A 20,333-nucleotide genomic window follows, 5' to 3' on the forward strand; every position below is an offset into this window, starting at 1 on the left:
AAGCCAGTCAATCATACGCATACTTTTAAGAACTTTGTTTACAGTTTCTTCTGTTTTTGCATATATGCTTGGACTGATTGCAATAGAAGTATCATTTGCAAAAAGAACTAATCCCGCTTGTTGTATTCTGGACAGAAGATTGTTCAAATATATGAGGAACAAAGTAGACCTAAAACTGAGCCCCAGGGAATCCCGTGTGATTTCTCCCCAGTTAGAGCTCTATTCTCGGACTATGTTGGTTATTGGTTATTGAGTTTCTTTGGGTGGAAAACCAGTTTATCACAGGTATTCATAGATGCTTCAAGAATGTCTACAGAGACCTGGCAGTGAAAAAACGCATCATGGATCATTGGGCAAGCTGTCTTTCATCATCGTAACCAGGTGGCACAAACTAGTCTGATCTCCTGCACGTCGGTCGGCTGTACGCAGCTGTGACTCCTACATTATTGGCTGCAGAACTCTCATTTGAGGTGATGGGTGAATCACAGTCAAACACTCGCTGCACAACTGGATGTCTCTGTTGGTACTGCAGACACAATTGTCCACTAGTTATGGTGCTCAAAGGTGTTTGTCCACTGGGTTCCTCACCACCTGACAGAAGACCATAAAGAGCAACAAATGACCACCTATGCAAATTGCTTGTGTGTTATGAGGTTGGTCATGACAATTTTTAGTTGAACATTATCACAGGCGATGAAACAAGGGTTTGTTATTTCAAACCAGAAACAAAATGGCAATCCGTTGACTGCTGTAATGCCACCTCTCCTCTGAAGAAAAAGTTCAAAGCTGCACTCTTAGTTGGTAAAGCCATGGTAATGATCTTCTGGGGCTCTGAAGGTGTTACTCTGTTTGATGTCTTCCCTCAAGGCACAAAAATTACTCAGAAGTGTATTGTAGTGCTCAATGAAGAATGAACTCTGTGGGAAGCACTGCGTGGATGGTGGGGAGGTTATTGATGCTGCAAGACATTGGCTCTTTGACCAGTAGAGTGGTAGTGTGTGGGCATACACACTCTCCCAGGAAGGTGGTATAAGGCCATCACATTGAACAGAGTTACATTGAAAAATAGGATTTTGTAGCCAAAAGAGTAGGGAATAATATGGTGTATTGGAATTTTGAATAAAATCAATCCATTTCAGAAAAAATGAGTTGCATTACTTCTTGAACACCCCTCATATTTTACTTCCCGAATAGCAAGACTCGTCTACTACTTTAGTGTCTCTTTTCCTAATCTAATTCTTTTGTATTGCATGATTTAAGTTGACTATATTACATTACCCTTGTTTTCCATTGTTAATGTGCAATTTATCTCCTTCTCTCAAGATAATACTGTCCATTCTGTTCAGTTGCACTTCTGATCCTTTGCTGTCTGACAGAAGTAGTGTCATTGGCAAAGTGCCAAGTTTTTATTTCTCCTTCCTGAATTTTAATTCCCTTTCAGAATTTCTACTACCTTTCCTTCACAACTTGTTCAATGTTCAGATGAAAGACACTTAAATACAACATGTGTGTAACCTGCTGACTACTTTTATGCCTCATTGACATAATGCATTAAGTGATTAACTGTGTAGTTAGTAATTATGTACTACTTTTTCTGTATCATCTTCCGTGGGGGGGAGACAGCATGAAAGAAGTAGCAAAATTAGTCAAAAATTGATATTTATATAGGTATCTACAGAAGAAGCAAAATCCAAACAATGGAAACTCGAGGTACGAATATCAACAATGGAGGAAAAGATAGATTGCTACTTACCATAAAGAAGACACTTCAAGTTACAGATAGGCTCAATTAAAAGACACTCGCTTGTAGCTTTTGGCCCCAGCCTTTGTCAGGGGAAAAAAAAAAAAAAAAAAAAAAAAACACCATCACATCACACCAGCCTGAGATGCTGGAGGGAGTTGGTGGTCGTGTGTGTGTGTGTGTGTGTGTGTGTGTGTGTGTGTGTGTGTGTGTATTGACAAAGGCTGTGGCCAAAATCCACGTGTGAGTGTCTTTTAACTGTGCCTGCCTGCAACTTGACTTGTATTTATGGTAACTACATTGTTGAAAATGTAAAATTGTAAACTTTGCCAGGCAGTGGATGAATGTGTGATGCTGCAGCGCAGTTCTGTGATGCAGCTGGAATTGATAGTAAACATGAGACGTATCAGTACGAAGGCATGAATGACGTCTTTGCATATTTCATTCTGGGTGCTCAGTTGGACAATAACTACGTCGTGCAAACAGGTACATGAACAATATATGCAGATATCATCCTTTGTTAGAGGACATATAGTTGGGCTCAAACAAGCTGGCTGGAGTAATTGGTGAATCGCTCGACATTTCAAAGGAGTGATAGCACTATTTGATGATGTTGGCAGGAATGGGTGAACCATGCCAGAACACAGCATTAAATAGGAAGCAGTTGACCTAGAGAGATTACAGGACGTAAGGACTGAGCAATTGTCAGAGAGTCGCTCAGAGCCCCAGTTTTTCGTCATTATCATCAGTCCAACAAGCAACTAGTGTTTCAGTACCATTAACCTCACAGAAAGGAGTTGGTAAATCACATGGGTGCTTTCATACGTGGCTCTGCCTTTGATCGTGTACACCTTCCAGGTTACAGGACTGGAGTAGGTGGTGGTGGGAGGGTGCATGGGATTATCAGAGTGTCGCTCAGAGCCCCAGATTTACCAACTGACATGCCTACACTGTGAAGCCTTCTATGTGGGAATGACCGGCAACAAACTGTCCATTCGCATGAACAGACACAGGCAGACAGTGTTCGTTGGTAATGAGGATCACCCTGTGGCTAGACATGCCTTGGTGCACGGCCAGCACATCTTGGCACAGTGTTACACCGTCCGGGTTATCTGGATACTTCCCACTGACACCAACCCATCAGAACTCTGGAGATGGGAACTTGCCCTTCAATATATTCTCTCTTCCCGTTACCTACCAGGCCTCAACCTCTGCTAATTTCAAGTTGATGCCGCTCGTACCTCACCTGTCGTTCAACAACATCTTTGCCACTGTACTTCCGCCTCGACTGACATCTCTGCCCAACCTCTTTGCATTTACACATGTCTGCCTGTCTCTGCATATGTGCAGATGGATGTGTGTGTGTGTGTGTGTGTGTGTGTGTGTGTGTGTGTGTGTGTGTGTACCTGTCCTTTTTTTCCCCCTAAGGTAAGTTTTTCCACTCCCGGGATTGGAATGACTCCTTACCCTCTCCCTTAATACCCACATCCTTTCATCTTTCCCTCTCCTTCCCTCTTTCCTGATGAAGCAACCTTGGGTTGCAAAACCTTGAAATTTTTGTGTGTGTTTGTATGTTTTTTAGTGTCTCTATCAACATACCAACGCTTTCGTTTGGCAAGTTACAGCATCTTTGTTTTTATAGATATTTTTCCCACGTGGAATTAGTCCCTCTGTTATATATATATATATATATATATATATAGTTATAATAGAAGGAAACATTCCACGAAGGAAAAATATATCTAAAAACAAAGATGATGTGACTTACCAAATGAAAGTGCTGGCAGGTCGACAGACACACAAACGAACACAAACATACACACAAAATTCAAGCTTTCGCAACAGACTGTTGCCTCATCAGGAAAGAGGGAAGGAGAGGGAAAGACGAAAGGATGTGGGTTTTAAGGGAGAGGGTAAGGAGTCATTCCAGTCCCGGGAGCGGAAAGACTTACCTTCGGGGGGAAAAAGGACGGGTACTCACTCGCACACACACACATATCCATCCACACATATACAGACACAAGCAGACATATTTAAAGACCTTTAAATATGTCTGCTTGTGTCTGTATATGTGTGGATGGATATGTGTGTGTGTGCGAGTGAGTACCCGTCCTTTTTCCCCCCGAAGGTAAGTCTTTCCGCTCCCGGGACTGGAATGACTCCTTACCCTCTCCCTTAAAACCCACATCCTTTCGTCTTTCCCTCTCCTTCCCTCTTTCCTGATGAGGCAACAGTCTGTTGCGAAAGCTTGAATTTTGTGTGTATGTTTGTGTTCGTTTGTGTGTCTGTCGACCTGCCAGCACTTTCATTTGGTAAGTCACATCATCTTTGTTTTTAGATATATATATATATATATATATATAATAGAAGGAAACATTCCACGAAGGAAAAATATATCTAAAAACAAAGATGATGTGACTTACCAAATGAAAGTGCTGGCAGGTCGACAGACACACAAACGAACACAAACATACACACAAAATTCAAGCTTTCGCAACAAACTGTTGCCTCATCAGGAAATGTCTGCTTGTGTCTGTATATGTGTGGATGGATATGTGTGTGTGTGCGCGAGTGTGTACCCGTCCTTTTTTCCCCCTAAGGTAAGTCTTTCCGCTCCCGGGACTGGAATGACTCCTTACCCTCTCCCTTAAAACCCACATCCTTTCGTCTTTCCCTCTCCTTCCCTCTTTCCTGATGAGGCAACAGTTTGTTGCGAAAGCTTGAATTTTGTGTGTATGTTTGTGTTCGTTTGTGTGTCTGTCGACCTGCCAGCACTTTCATTTGGTAAGTCACATCATCTTTGTTTTTATATATATATATATATATATATATATATATATATATATATATATATATATATATATATATATATATATATTCCTCTTCTCCTCCCTTTTTTGTGTAGTAAAATCAATAATATCCGTATTTCTGTTTGTTAAAATGTGTTTTGATGCAAATAATTTTTACAGGTGTTTGAAATGTGTCTGTCACTTTTCTTTCTGTTCATATCCATGTATTGGAATTGTAGATTTTTACAACTGGTAATCAAAATTAATCTGATTTCAAATGCCTCTTTGGAAATAATCAAGTGTATCTTATGACAGTTTTATTATTTTTGGAATGGATAGTATTTTTTTTTTTGTTGTTGGGATCTATATTATGGGCATCCACAGAAATTTCTCCAAGAGGGCAGCAAGATTTTAAAATTGAAATATTTGAAAGGGCTGATTCAGTTACAGAACATGTATTGCCCGAAGAACTAAAATTGACAATGTGTGTACAGAACTTAATTGTACTCAAACGATTGTCATGTGTCCTAACAATATTTTTTTAAGGTGGATTACTTTGGTACATAAATGGTAACTGTATTCCATTAGTATGACAATTTCATCTTTTTATATTATTAATATGAATGTGAGTGCCAGCTTTATAAATCAGTGTTCTGGAATTACATTTTGTTTCAAGTAGAGCCAAAGTATCCAATGAGTTAATAACAATATTTTTAATACTATAAAGTGTGCGAAGGTCCCAATTCCTGGAGAAGGCACGTTGTTTTGAAGTTGAAATTTAACATTTTTTTCTGTCTTCTTGACTGACCCAGTTTGGTCTTCAAATATATAAATGTACACTTAATGCAAACCATAGTGTCTTTGAGACTTCAGCAATAGCTATGTGGTTCAGAACCAAATGTAGACTCAGCAAGCCTTTAAGAGTCTCCTGTGTCCATAGGAAAGCAGTCAATTACCACTGTGATTATATTGTGCAGGAAGATGAGAGGTATACTTGTGGGAATGGGAGGATGGGAGGTGGGCAGGTACACATCATGTTTATAATGTGCTGGGATAGCCTGACTTTCTGCACCAGGCATTGGTTAAGTTCTTTTCTTCAGTGTTATAAGGTGTGTATGATAGAGTGACACAGAAAAGATTGAGGACTCTTTATGTTGGCTGTGTTCTGGAAAGTTTTGCACCCCCATTCACATAAGACACTACTGAAACTGCCACCATACCAAGGAAACAGTATAATATCCAATAAATGTGTTACAACCAAACAAATCTGAGTAATATAGTGATTGGTAGAGCTACAGTATTTCCCATCGCACACAGTATGTCTAAATCTCAGGTTTAGTAAAATTGCAGACAAGCATTGCTAGAAATGTGAGGGAGTTTCGTAACAAAAAGAAAGTGCATACCCCCAGATTCCAGGAGGGGGCAGCCCCTTGCAGATGCATATATGCAGCATGTACAGGGTGTTTCAAAAATGACCGGTATATTTGAAACGGCAATAAAAACTAAACGAGCAGCGATAGAAATACACTGTTTGTTGCAATATGCTTGGGACAACAGTACATTTTCAGGCAGACAAACTTTCGAAATTACAGTAGTTACAATTTTCAAGAACAGATGGCGCTGCGGTCTGGGAAACTCTATAGTACGATATTTTCCACATATCCACCATGCGTAGCAATAATATGGCGTAGTCTCTGAATGAAATTACCCGAAACCTTTGACAACGTGTCTGGCGGAATGGCTTCACATGCAGATGAGATGTACTGCTTCAGCTGTTCAATTGTTTCTGGATTCTGGCGGTACACCTGGTCTTTCAAGTATCCCCACAGAAAGAAGTCACAGGGGTTCATGTCTGGCGAATAGGGAGGCCAATCCACGTCGCCTCCTGTATGTTTCGGATAGCCCAAAGCAATCACACGATCATCGAAATATTCATTCAGGAAATTAAAGACGTTGGCCGTGCGATGTGGCCGGGCACCATCTTGCGTAAACCATGAGGTGTTCGCAGTGTCGTCTAAGGCAGTTTGTACCGCCACAAATTCACGAAGAATGTCCAGATAGCGTGATGCAGTAATCGTTTCGGATCTGAAAAACGGGCCAATGATTCCTTTGGAAGAAATGGCGGCCCAGACCAGTACTTTTTGAGGATGCAGGGACGATGGGACTGCAACATGGGGCTTTTCAGTTCCCCATATGCGCCAGTTCTGTTTATTGACGAAGCCGTCCAGGTAAAAATAAGCTTCGTCAGTAAACCAAATGCTGCCCACATGCATATCGCCGTCATCAATCCTGTGCACTATATCGTTAGCGAATGTCTCTCGTGCAGCAATGGTAGCGGCGCTGAGGGGTTGCCGCGTTTGAATTTTGTATGGATAGAGGTGTAAACTCTGGCGCATGAGACGATACGTGGACGTTGGCGTCATTTGGACCGCAGCTGCAACACGGCGAACGGAAACCCGAGGTCGCTGTTGGATCACCTGCTGCACTAGCTGCGCGTTGCCCTCTGTGGTTGCCGTACGCGGTCGCCCTACCTTTCCAGCACGTTCATCCGTCACGTTCCCAGTCCGTTGAAATTTTTCAAACAGATCCTTTATTGTATCGCTTTTCGGTCCTTTGGTTACATTAAACCTCCGTTGAAAACTTCGTCTTGTTGCAACAACACTGTGTTCTAGGCGGTGGAATTCCAACACCAGAAAAATCCTCTGTTCTAAGGAATAAACCATGTTGTCTACAGCACACTTGCACATTGTGAACAGCACATGCTTACAGCAGAAAGACGACGTACAGAATGGCGCACCCACAGACTGCGTTGTCTTCTATATCTTTCACATCACTTGCAGCGCCATCTGTTGTTGAAAATTGTAACTACTGTAATTTCGAAAGTTTGTCCGCCTGAAAATGTACTGTTGTCCCAAGCATATTGCAACAAACGGTGTATTTCTATCGCTGCTCGTTTAGTTTTTATTGCCGTTTCAAATATACCGGTCATTTTTGAAACACCCTGTATCTGTAAAGTAAATCTTATATAAATAAATGTGGCAGAGAGGTTCTGGCAGAATGTAAGTACTTTAGGAGTAAATGATATTGAGACACACACACACACACACACATACACACACTCTCTCTCTCTCTCTCTCTCTCTCTCTCTCTCTCTCTCTCTCTCTCTCTCTCTCCTACCTGTGGAGCTACGTAGTACCAGCTGAACACACCCCCACAGTGTAGGATGCTTTACATCTATCTTGTTCCATTTGCACTTGGAATATAGACTGTTTCCATTGCTGTGATAGTTACTATTTTTTCTGTTTTTCTTGGCTTATATGATGTATTGTATACCATAAATTTAAAAGTAATTGACCTAGTGTGCCAGCTTAAATGATGACAGTGTTGATGGAACATACAAACCTTTAAAATGTTGGTATAAAATAAATGCGTGATTCATTATGTGCATTGGTGTGACTAGTGTTAGGATGTTTATTTAATCAATCCTCTATACAGTTCTTTCCACATCCATTTATTGCTCTATCTTTGCTTTTTATGTTCATAGTGTTGACAGTTTATTAAAGCTTCATGCAAACTACAAGATTGCAGCCATGCTGTCTCATAAGCAGGCACTTTTTTCCAATTTTCAAGTATCTTGCTGATCGTACTATGCTCTCTTAAGCAGTATTAACATGCTGAAAACTCAAAGTCGACATTGGTGCTAAATTTTTTACTTTAACTATGTATTAATAGCACAGATAATTGTATTTGAGGCCATTTGCCATGGATTATTTCAATGACTATCTCCTAGAAGAAGGTTTCGAGAACTGAAATCCCTCTTTTGGTAGCAACAATAATAAACGAAGGCCATTTAACTCAACAATACTGTTGGTTTGTAGCCCTATAATAACTCTATCTTATGAAAAACGTATGCATTGTTTATAGTTGGTTCTGTAGGGGATGCAAAATTTTTGGTTCTGTTGAAAATGAAAGTACGCCTGTGAATTGCAGTACACGTATTAACATCGGCATCATGTTTTTTACATTCTTGAAAAAAAATAAACATTTACATTCAGGTTGTTCTGTCTAGTCCAGGCCTGGCCAAACGGTGCTCTGTCGGCACAAATGCTCTGGGTGTACTCATGCCTAGCACTGTGGATGCAATAGCGAGTGGGGCTTGGGAGTGAGGAGAGAAAAGACCAACAAGACTACAGCCATACGCCACTAGAGAAAGACAGTTGTCTTGTCACACAGCAAGCAATTTGTTACCAATATGCTTGTGTTATATTAGTTTTATTTTCTGCATTAGTAATACTGTGGTAGTATAAGCACTTACCCAAAAAAGAAAAAGTGCATTAGCTACATCATTCATTGCAAAATGGGAATGACTTTACTTTTTGTGTAGTTTGAAGGCCGTGCAAAGTGCTTAATATACCACTGCACTATTATGAGCTGGGAAAACACTCACTGGAATGTCAATTACAACTACAAAGATAGTTTGATGCACTTGGCTTCTGACGGTTGCAAGTGAGTGCTGGTTGAACTGAAGGCAGCCATTAGGGAAAATACCTAATTATGGTTAGGTAGAGTAGTGACAAAATCTTTAACAGTCAACATCAGCAATTATTTGAATTCATTAAGTCTCTTAATGCAAGGGAGAATCATTTTGTTACAAGTATGGTTGACAAAATTGATACTTTCAAACAAAAATTAATCATATGGAAAAATTATCTTCAAGTTAATAACATGTAATGTTTCCCAGAACTGGAAGCAGTATTTTGTGGACCAGGCATGAATGACTGTTTCAGTATTTGAAACATTTCATTGTGAGTTCTCAAAGAGATTCCAAAACTTTCCTTGACTGAAGACTGATTTCAGTTTATTTGGATGCATCCAAAACAATAAAAGAAATGGAAAGACTAATACTGCAGATTGTTCTTATTACAGTTAGGATATGGTGTAAAGTTCTACATATTTGTGATAGTTTTCCCACACCTGTCTTTCCCAGGTAGTGCACTGTCTGAGTAATCTCAAAAGACAGACTTAAACCTTAAACACATAACTTACTTAATTTCCTGCACTCCTTTTTCAATGAGGTGATGGTCTTACAGTATCATGAGAGAGCTGCTGTAGAGTAGGGAAGGTAAGGAAAGAATTAGTGGCATGACTAAACTTCATGTCTGACTACAAGTCTGTGTTTGAATGGTACAAATGGTAGTGGATCACCCATGAAGCAATGATCTTGTTTTGTGATACGCTCAACAGACAGTTTTAACTTGTTACAAATGTTCACCGTCACTAATCTCTTAACCCTTTCTGTTCTACTGTTGAACTAGTCCGACATTACGATTTTCCGCTACGACTCCGATGCCGAATGATGATTGACATGTTTCCATTGTTGTCCTTTCCACTTGCTCAATTATTTGAATTTGGTAGTCACATGGCAGCACTTAGTATGAAGATCTGACAACTCAAAACATGTTGCAGCCAACATTTATAGTATGATAATGGCCTGTATAAATCATGTAAGTGGTGGTGATATTATGAGGTGGCTTTTCAAAGACATTGAGGACAAAGGAGAATTTAGTGATGAAAATGATTGGGAAGAAACTTCAGCCATGTGCAATGATATTAGTTCTAGTGAATCAGAATCTACTGGCGAAGTGGACAGAGATAAAGAGAAATAGCATGTAGTAAATACTTACAAAATTAATTGTGATGGCGAGGGTGATCATATGAAGTTTCCTATTTCTGTCACGCAACAAGATTTCACCATTTCTCACGATGTTTGACCAAAATGCAAACTTGAGTATTTCCAACTGTTTCTCACTGACAGCCTTATTAGTAAAATTCTGAATGCTAAAAATATGTATGAAAAGAAAATATATAGAGTCACTCCACTCAATATGACACTTATAGAGTGATATTACATTATAAGAATTGAAGGCTTTCCTTGGCGTAATATTGGATATGGCCGTGAATTTGAAGGCAGAATTAACTGGCTATTTTACAGACCACTGGCAAGAACAAACTCCACTTGTCAAAGATGTTTTTTCTTGTCTCTAGTTTTTTCTTTTTCCAAATACTTTGGATGCTGCATTTAGTTGCACCTGTCATAGCTCAGGGACGTCAACGTATGGGGGGGGGGGGGGGGCGGCAAGGTGAAGAATGTTAGTTTATTGGCTGTAAATGCAAAGAACCTTACATACCAAAAAGAAATATGGCTATAGATGAGAGCACAGTAGGATTCGAACAAAGAATTCAAGTGCTAGAATCCAAAGAAGCTTATGAAGTGGGTGTTTGAGTTTTCTGTCTGGGTGATTCTGAAAATGATTGTTTTTCTCACATTCCATATTGTGGAAAGAAAACTACACAAAGTCTAATTCATTGTGGTTTACCTTTTGCAATCTGAATAGTGGTTTATTTGGCACAGCAATTGCTAGCTTGTGCTGCTGGTCCAGGCTGTCACATTTTTACTGACATGTTCTACACAAGTCCTCAACTTTCTCAGAAATTGCACAAAATGGACAGGTACAGTGATGCCTTCTAGGGAGGATTTTTCATGTGATTTGAAGAAGACCTAAGTTTCTGAATATGAGTTATATGCCTGTCAAAGTTAGATGAAAATGGTGTGTCTTCCATTGCATGTGAAGAGGTTAGTAACTGTGTTGAGTACATTCCGTGGTTCTCAAACTCAATTGATCACTGGTTACAGAAAGAAAGAGCCTGTTCAGTTCCTGAAACTCACTGTTATTTTGGAATACATGACATTTAGGGAGCAGTGGACAGGACTGATCAGTGCATCAGTGCTGTGGTTCTATGGTTTTACAAGGCTGTCATACAAGTTGTGGAAGAAATTGTTCTTGTAGCTGATTGGAGTTGCTGTAGTGAAGTTATATTTTTTACTCAATAGACAGAAATGACTGTGGAGAACAAATGCAAACTCACTTTTTCTACAGAAGAAATCTTGTGAGATAGCTAGTTGGCCAGGTGACAAATACAAATTCAAAGAAAAGAGGAAGCCCATCATCTTCTGACTCTGAGAAAAGACTAAATGGGAAGATGCATTGTATACAGCAAGATGCAGAAAAATAACAAAGGATTGCATGTTCTGCAACAAATGCAAGGAGTAAAGAGGAAGAAGAGAAACAATTTTCTGCTGCAAAGCATGCAAGAGGAAACATGGACTTAATCCAGCAGAATGTTTTAAGAAGTAGCATACAGAAAGAAATTGTAAATAGAATGAAATTTTCACTCTGTAGTGGAGTGTGCACTGAAATGAAACTTCCTGGCAGATTAAAACTGTGTGCTGGACTGAGACTCGAACTCAGGACCTTTGCCTTTCACGGGCAAGTGCTCTACCAACTGAGCTACCCAAGCACTACTCACACCCCATCCTCACAGCTTTGATTCCGCCAGTATGTCGTCTCCTACCTTCCAAACTTCACAGAAGCTCTCCTGCAAAGCACTTTGCCCACGAATGGCAAAGGTCTCGAGTTCAAGTCTTGGTCCGGCACACAGTTTTAATCTGCCAGGAAGTTTCAAATTGTAAATAACCATAAACAAACTAGTGTTAAAAATAATAAAGTTATCAGGTGACGTCCTGTTGCTTTTAGTGTTTTAAAAAACAGTAACTTAATAACCCATAACACCTTATATCCGTACCCACATAAAATGAGTAGGAGTTGGGGAGATTGCAGTGAGAATAAAAATAGGATTGGAAACAGTTAAAGAGTAAAAATGTCATTTAGTTAAATGACTATCAAACATAGTAATGAGCAAGAAAATGTGATGTTACTCATGTGGACAAGGACTGGCATCTCAAGGTAATTATGTAATGAACTAATGTCAAATTGAAGGCTAAAACCAGTAAGACACTTATTTGATTACTTCATAACTGTTCTGATGGTGAAAATTAACAGAACATCAAAATGGAAACCAGATCCCATTCAGCAAATACCATCATAAACACATTGAGGAAGAGTAAAGCAAGAATTGTTGAAGGAAATAAGATTCACAAACAGAAAGTTGAGTGCTGGAGGAAATATTGGTCAAACGTCTTAAAAGCAGAGCTATGGAAGTTTGACAAAGTAAATTGTTGGAAGTTTAATGAATTAGGTGAGAGATTGTAAAATAAAACAAAAATACAGAAATGAAAATGTGACCATTCGACTAAAATACGTTTGAAAGAATATCGAATCTAATGAGAAGACAGGTTAAATCACTGTTATGATAAGCAACTAACCAGCAACTCTTGTTCCGTTAAATTATAATTCATTGTTTCTGTTCTTTTGGGTTAATGTGCTAAACAAAAGATATATAGTAAGTTTTATGGGAGTGCTACCCTCTTCACTGTCCTTTGTCATAGATTACTGGAAAAGAGGAACTCTGACCTAAACACTTTATATGTGATGTAGTATTTATCAAAGTAATGGTATGTTCAACTGCAACTTCTGAATCAGTAACTTGCACTGACTAATTTCCTAACACTCGTGGAAACGGCTGCTGCTCACTACGTTCATAACTGTGTAATTTATTAAGTAGATCAACAATAGAAAATCCTTGCTAGAATAACAGTATGAATTAAGATATATTACTACCAAACAATGGAAAATCCAGGATGGAATGTGACAATGGCAGAGAAGGAAAATTGCTACTCACCATATAGTGGAGATGCTGAGTCATGATAGGCACAATAAAAAGATTCACACACTCATAGCTTTCGGCCATTAAGGCCTTTGTCAGCAGTAGACACCCATACACACACACGCGTGCGCGCGCGCTCACACACACACACACACACACACACACACACACACACACACACAGGCATCTCTGGGAACATAAAACAATTGGTTGGCAGTTTTTTTCTGCAATGAAGTAATATTACATTTTCAGAATAATACATAGACAAAACTGAGAATTCAAAGTTTGTAAATTGAAAAAGGTAAAAGAATAATGTTCAGAAACCATACAAATGAGTAAGATTTGCAGTCAGTACTACACTCCTTTCCAACAGTGAAGGTATTACAGAAGCAACATTTACTATGAACATAGGTACGTGCAGCAGCATTTTGATGTGGGGGGAAAAACTGTAATTTTCTGTTGCATTTTAACGTGTTTTCAAGCTGAAACTGTACAAGAACGTAACTGGGGGAATGGATGTATGTTAGATTACTGCTTCATTATTTGACATGCAGATGATGATGATGATGATGATGATGATGATGATGATGATGATGATGAAGAAGATAAAATATTTCTCAGAAATTGAGAAACAGTTATTTTAAGGAAATAAACAATATGCCAACATACTGTGCCCATTTTTGAAATTCTGAGCCTTTTCTGTACTGTAGCAGCTGAAGGAGATATTCAATGAAGTATTTATTTACTTGCCCGTGAAAATATGTCTGGACCAGATGCATTCTAAGATACTATTAACACGTTTTCCAGTGTACTGATTCATGTAATATTTTTTTCTGATTTAAGAATGGTAAGTCTGCAATCTTTGCACTTCTTACAGTTCGGGAGAAGTCAAGATCTGGAGGTCACCACAGTTTTCTTCAATGACAATGTCTACTGGTCAAGTGTTTGAACTTTCACTTTGATAACTCTTAAATGCCTCTACACTGTCTCTGATTGACAATACTTATATCTGTAGAGATGGGCGTTTGATCAGTGTGTTTGCTTGTTTAAACTCTATGTGTAAAATAATTTCCTATTTCCTATGTATGTGTATTTGCATAATTGTAAGGCCATGTTAGAGTAGTATAAATGCAACTGGGAACTTTGCAGCATAAATCATATATTCAGTGATGAGTGTAAAATGTTTAAATACAGTGAAATTTAATTATAATCTCTCAATTAAATTTTGACGGTTGTCCAGTTTTTTTCCTTGTAAACAGCAGTGTTTTCACACAAGATAAAAATTAATTCTACAAATACAGAGTACAGTTCTGTGTAAAACCTGGATAATGTTTGCAGCAAATTGGCATCCTGAGTACGTGTTACTGAAAACTGCATCGATATAGTGCACATCTAGAGAAACAAAACAGTGCTATAGCTAAGTAAAAATTCATATTTGTTATAATTAGTAAGCCATCAAAACATTTTGCAAAAAGTGCTACATTCAGATGTCTATAGCAAATTGGGCTATAGTGGTCAGATGGGAAACAAATTCAAAACAAGACATTTACATCTATTTTTTTACACACACACACACACACACCACACACACACACACACACACACACACACACACACACACACATTAGATTCACATTTATGAAGAGGCACTAATTCTGTCAAAGGTATCTGTGGTATAGGTGCACCACAATGTGGATAAGTTTTCATATTAGGTTTGAAACCACCAAAGGTCACTCAGCGTTCATGAATATGAGTGCAAATAGTGCAACAAAAGTTGAAAAGCTGTTGGAGTATTGTAACTGTTAGCTCTTTGATTATAGTTGAAAAATTGGGACTCTAGAATGGAGATATTTTGTAAGTAGACATTTCATACTCATCTCTTAGTGGAAATATAATTCGAACTGATTATTTTTGTTGATGAGTCACCTTTTAGAGGGATATAAATTCCATCTGATTGAAATGTAAGAAATAGGTAATCATATTTTGCTTCCACAACAAAAACTGGTTTTTGTGAAAAAATAAATGTCCATGATAGGAAATGTGTGATGAAAAAGTCGTTGAATGTTTAATGAACACTCATTATGCCCATTTAATGAAGTGGAAGAAATTTATAATGAAATAAATTTACAGACTGTCTTTCCTAGGGTCTTGGAATGATTTAATTTGATCTTCCTGAGATTGATTTTCAACATTTGTGCTGTAGTCTTTCCAAACATGAGAGTATGAAATGTCTATATGCTAAAATTATGTTTAAATTTTGCTTGTAATACATCTGATTTTAAAATCTTTAGTCCAAGAATCAGAAATTTTGTAAAATGATAAAAGTTAATGATTAATTGTAACACATAAATAGAAGTAAATTGGAGGATATGCTTTTTCAAACCAGCTGCATTATTGGACCATTACGACTTACTGTGTATTTAGTTAACATGGTTGCATTGTTCCAAACGATTATATGAAAATATTTATACTGAATTTCAAAGTGTATACAATGGAAAGTCCAGGTAGGAGAATCAAAAATGTTATGAAAAGAGTAGATTACTTATCTCTGCAAATAGGACCCACTGAGTTGCAGAGAGGCTTGAAAAGACTGTTACACACCGAGCTTTCAGCTAAAGCCTTCTTCAGAAAGGAATACACACAAGGAAACACACCTCATGCACACGTGACCACTATCTCTAGCCAGAATGCAATGGTGTCACGTCAAGTGGAAGCAGCAATCTGGAGTGAAGAGGGAAGGGGGAGGGACAGCAGGATGTAGGTGGGGTGGGGAGTGGGGGAAGAGGAGTCAGTGTTGCCTGGCAGAGCGTGCAGGTACTAGATGGCAGCAGGTCAAGGCTGCCACATAATGCATCAGGAGGCTTTGGGGCAGGGAATGGGAAGTGGAAAAGGAGAGCAGCAGAGAATGGGAAAGGATGGGTAGTTGCAATGGCAGAGAACGGAGAGCACAATGAGGGCCAGGGGACGTGAATTGGGAGGTGGTGATATGAGAGATGGGGTATAAACTGTTGGGTGGAGGGTGTGGGGACAGTTAAGTTACTGCTATATTGAATTCGGGAGCAGAGAGTGTGTTGTAAGATAACTCCCATCTGTGCTGTTCAGAAAAGTTAGTGGTGGAGAGGAGGATGCAGATGGCCAACTGTCTACCAGGATGAATGGCCACCGTTAATCTATGGCTAAGAGCAGGGTGGACCACCCTAGCATAGTATGCAGCTGAACTTAACATGCTTGATTTGGATGGCTGCTTCACAACCCAGGCCATCTGGATCCTGCCTTTCACCACCAGTTTTTCTGAACTTTGCAGATGGGAGTTTCTCTTACAACACAGTCTCCACTCATAAAATCATCCTGGCCTCAACTTACTGTAAAGTATTGTCCCCACACCCTCCACCCAACAGTTCTTGCCCCCTCTGTCCTATCACCTTCTCCCAGTTCACATACTTTCACCCTCACTGTGCACTACTCTCTGCCAATGTACTCTCCAGTCATTTCCCCTTTTCTGCTCCTCACATCTGCCCCCTCCCCCCCCCCCCTTCCCCCACCCCACTCAGAACTGCTGCTTCCGTTCAACATAACACCGTTGATTCTGGATGGAGCAGCTTAACATAGACGTCATGTGTGAAGTGTGCTTTCTTGTGTGTGCGTGTGTGTGTGTGTGTGCGTGTGTGTGTGTGTGTGTGTGTGTGTGTGTGTGTTTTCTCCTTTCTGAAGAAAGCTTTGTATCAATCTTTTTGTTGAGCCTGTCAGCAGCTCAATGCGTCATTTTTACAGTGAGTAGCAATGTATACTTCCCATAATATTGTTGAATTTCATAGTTTCTTGTTCATCTGAGTCTAAGAAACCAAAAGATGAAAAGAAACCAAAAGGTGAAAGAAAATTATTGAAAATATGACAGACATGAAAAAAATGAAGACAGACTGTCGAAGTGCTTAAAGAAATAAGTGTTGGTTATTGATTTTTCTCTTTGTCTTTTGCTTCCACCATATGGTAGTTTCTGAGAAGATCATTATTTTTTTGCCACAGTCTTGCTGTCTATCCTTTCACTAGTTTATACAGAGCATGAAAATGAAGAGTGTTCTGATCTGTGAAGCAAAACTAGAATAGTCCACAAGATGAATATGATTATTTATATATATTTATAAGTTTTAACTTATATATCTAAAAACAAAGATGATGTGACTTACCAAATGAAAGTGCTGGCAGGTCGACAGACACACAAACGAACACAAACATACACACAAAATTCAAGCTTTCGCAACAAACTGTTGCCTCATCAGGAAAGAGGGAAGGAGAGGGAAAGACGAAAGGATGTGGGTTTTAAGGGAGAGGGTAAGGAGTCATTCCAGTCCCGGGAGCGGAAAGACTTACCTTAGGGGGAAAAAAGGACGGGTACACACTCGCGCACACACACACACATATCCATCCACACATATACAGACACAAGCAGACATATTTAAAGATGGTCTTTAAATATGTCTGCTTGTGTCTGTATATGTGTGGATGGATATATGTGTGTGTGCGAGTGTGTACCCGTCCTTTTTTCCCCCTAAGGTAAGTCTTTCCGCTCCCGGGACTGGAATGACTCCTTACCCTCTCCCTTAAAACCCACATCCTTTCGTCTTTCCCTCTCCTTCCCTCTTTCCTGATGAGGCAACAGTTTGTTGCGAAAGCTTGAATTTTGTGTGTATGTTTGTGTTCGTTTGTGTGTCTGTCGACCTGCCAGCACTTTCATTTGGTAAGTCACATCATCTTTGTTTTTAGATATATTTTTCCTTCGTGGAATGTTTCCTTCTATTATAACCATATCATAAGTTTTAACTTACTTACACACACACACACACACGTACACACACACACACACACACACACACACACACACACACACACACACACACACACCTAATGTATGGATAACTTCTTTTTCGAGCTAGAAAAACACACACACCTAATGTACGGCTACATTTCAATATTTTCCATTACCTTACAGGTAAAAGCTTCTTTTTTTCAGATACATGTTTTAATCCTAAAGAGACATGGCATGGTGCCTGATACCACAAATTGATTTTCTTTCCGCAGAAAATACTAGTTGGTCAAAAATGTTATGCAGGTTAATTTACTGTTATATGGTAATTTATAATAACAATAATAATAATAGGACAGCTACTGCCATAAATTTTATGTTAAGTTATTAGTAGGGCTTATGAAATAAGTATGTAATAAGATAAAAACTGTTTACTTCATCACTGCTGCAGTCAATATTCCTTTTTTTCCCACAAAACAGAATGTTGCAGCAATTTTGAAAGCCAACCTGGAAAGGCTGTGTAAATGTGACTGTCTTTTACAGTAGCGCAAGCATAAGAGATATTTTTGTCCCTGGCAATAATTACTATTAAATGAATTCTTTCCAGTTGTTTTGTACTCTGGCACTAGCAAGCCATTGTCATACTCACCCATTTGTTTCATGTGAAACAAAGACACTAAGTGATTTAAAACCTAAATTTATTTTTCCCTTTATGTGTTTGAGAGAAAATAAGTTTGTTCTGCAAGCTTGAAAGCATTTGCTTTCTCATATTAGTATCTGCTCTTCTATTGCTTTTGTTGTTGTTGTTACTATTATGACTACTGAAACTGCTACTACTACTACTACTACTACTGCTACTGCTACAACTGTTGCTACTTGTTATGTTTTCAATGAAATATGAAGCTTCCTTATTTTACTTTATTGTTATAGATGGTAAAACACACATTCTGGTAATGAGGAAATGATATCACAATACTCAGAGGATGTGTTATATGAGGAATGGATAATGTTACAGGAAAAGAAAGAAGGAATGGAAGACGATTGTGCTGTCCATTCTGCATGTAACATTATTTAATGCAATAGGGTGTGTTTATTGTTTTCTTTCTACTGTCTTTCCATGCAGAAGGCTATTCCTTCTCCATTGGCCTGTAGACTGAACTCCTCCACTGTTATTTTACAAGCTTTGTCTTGCTTTCTGCTTCAGTCTTTGGCAAAAGATGGCTTCATTTCCTGTAATCTTGACAATAATAAATAGAATACCATTTATGCAGTGTTACAAAACTTAAAACTGAATGAGTTGTAGTTCATAAGTTACATTTTTTACATAGTTCTTAAACACTTGTCTATTCTCATTCATAGTGTGTATAATGTAAAAAGTACTTGGTCATAGCTCCTGTATTGGAGACAGAAGAGCTACCACAAATCCATAACTGAATGTGCTTGAACTAGCAGCATGGTTGCAATAAATTGGGATACATTTTGAATTAATTTGTAAATTATGGCTTTTTTTTAGATTGTTAAAATAGCATTAGGGGTACCAAATTTTTGTGTCATTGAGAGTCATGAAGCTTACAAACACTGTTGAGGAAGGGAAACGTGGAAATGCAAAAAAGAAGGGAGATAGAAATGGTGAGCCAAAGACTAGCATACAGTACAGCATTTAAGAAGGAAGAGGTGAAAGTAAAATCTCTGTCAGTTACACCACAGAGTTGAACGCCTGTTTTATAGTTTAATATAGGCATTCAGGTTAAGTCGTCTTCGAGAATTCAGGCATAAGTGATTGAAAAATAAAATTAGTATATCTAATATTGATGAACACAAGATGTTCTTGGAATTCTTTGAAGAATATTCTAAAGGCTTCCCTGTACTCTTTTATTCTTTTAAAATTAATATTCAAAATGAATGTTGTTTTTACTAGGAAATGTACTACTTCTCAAAACTGCTTAATGTGACAAATAAGCTATTACTGATCACACTCAACAGTTATTGGAAAACATAAGATCTACGAGGGCAGTTCAATAAGTAATGCAACACATTTTTTTTCTGAAACAGGGGTTGTTTTATTCAGCATTGAAATACACCAGGTTATTCCCCATCTTTTAGCTACACAACACTATTTTTCAACGTAATCTCCATTCAATGCTACGGCCTTACGCCACCTTGAAATGAGGGCCTGTATGCCTGAACGGTACCATTCCACTGGTCGATGTCGGAGCCAACGTCGTACTGCATCAATAACTTCTTCATCATCCGCGTAGTGCCTCCCACGGATTGCGTCCTTCATTGGGCCAAACATATGGAAATCCGACGGTGCGAGATCGGGGCTGTAGGGTGCATGAGGAAGAACAGTCCACTGAAGTTTTGTGAGCACCTCTCG

General features: G+C 38.8%; 1 protein-coding gene and 1 non-coding gene across 5 annotated transcripts in view; one reads left to right on the forward strand and one right to left on the reverse strand.

Annotated features, from left to right (window-relative positions):
* Positions 1–20,333, forward strand: part of LOC126188882 (kinesin-like protein KIF21A) — a 486,465-nt gene that overhangs the window by 445,719 nt on the left and 20,413 nt on the right. The window lies entirely within an intron of this gene.
* On the reverse strand, positions 11,816–11,890 carry Trnas-uga (transfer RNA serine (anticodon UGA)). Its single transcript has one exon. It is a non-coding gene; the product is annotated as a tRNA-Ser (tRNA).

The sequence above is a fragment of the Schistocerca cancellata genome, chromosome 5 (assembly GCF_023864275.1).
Source record: "Schistocerca cancellata isolate TAMUIC-IGC-003103 chromosome 5, iqSchCanc2.1, whole genome shotgun sequence".
Lineage (NCBI taxonomy): Eukaryota > Metazoa > Arthropoda > Insecta > Orthoptera > Acrididae > Schistocerca > Schistocerca cancellata.